This window comes from Mustelus asterias, chromosome 1, assembly GCF_964213995.1.
Source record: "Mustelus asterias chromosome 1, sMusAst1.hap1.1, whole genome shotgun sequence".
Taxonomy (NCBI): domain Eukaryota; kingdom Metazoa; phylum Chordata; class Chondrichthyes; order Carcharhiniformes; family Triakidae; genus Mustelus; species Mustelus asterias.
The window spans coordinates 145,672,324-145,673,281 of record NC_135801.1 but is presented as its reverse complement, the minus strand read 5'-3'; the positions used below and the strand labels follow the sequence as shown (position 1 = coordinate 145,673,281).

The 958-nt window shown below is 39.2% G+C and overlaps 1 non-coding gene across 1 annotated transcript; it reads right to left on the bottom strand.

Annotated features, from left to right (window-relative positions):
- Positions 1-400: 400 nt before the first annotated feature.
- Positions 401-590, bottom strand: LOC144501462 (U2 spliceosomal RNA). The gene has a single exon (XR_013499113.1). It is a non-coding gene; the product is annotated as a U2 spliceosomal RNA (small nuclear RNA).
- Between the last annotated feature and the right edge of the window lie 368 nt (positions 591-958).

Below are 958 nucleotides of genomic sequence, written 5' to 3'. Positions count from 1 at the left end.
TGTCAAGAAGCCAATTTTGTATCCATTTAGATACCTCACTCTGGATCCCGTGAGATTTAACCTTATGCAACAACCTACCATGCGGTACCTTGTCAAAGGCCTTGCTAAAGTCCATGCAGACAACATCAACTGCACTGCCCTCATCTACCTTCTTGGTTACCCCTTCAAAAAACTCAATCAAATTTGTGAGACATGATTATCCACTCACAAAGCCATGTTGACTGTCCTTAATCAGTACTTGCATCTCTAAATGCCTGTAGATCCTGTCTCTCAAAATACCTTCCAACAATTTACCCACCACAGATTTTTTTTTAAATTCCAATTCAATCAAATCAAGTCCAATTCAGAGTCTCAACAAGTGAGACATTCCCGATCCAAGCTGACAAGACAGGGCTCTCACCTGATCTAAGCTGATTGGAGTAGGCATTGCACCTCCTCCAAGGCTTGATCTCATTTGCATCTTAGCCAAAAGGCCGAGATGCTGCTTTTAAAAATCGCTTCAAATTAAGCTAAAATGTAACCTAATGACTTCAACCAAGTACAGCATGTCGATATTACACTTGATCTTAGCCAAAAGGCTGAGAAGTGATTTACCCACCACAGATTTTTTTAAAAACTCCAATTCAATCAAATCAAGTCCAATTTAGAGTCTCAACAAGTGAGACATTCCGGATCCACGCTGACAAGACAGGGCTCTCACCTCCTGTCTTGGGCTTGATCTACATGATCCAAGCTGATTGGAGTAGGCATTGCACCTCCTCCAAGGCTTGATCTCATTTGCACCTTAGCCAAAAGGTTTACCCACCACAGATCTTTTTTTAATTTCAAATATTCATTAAAAAAAACTCTCAAATAAGCCATTGCAAAACGACATATCCAATAATTACAAACAGTACAAAAAAAAAGTCATTTTTACAGTACAATACGATGCTTATTTACACGACATTACATTCATTAC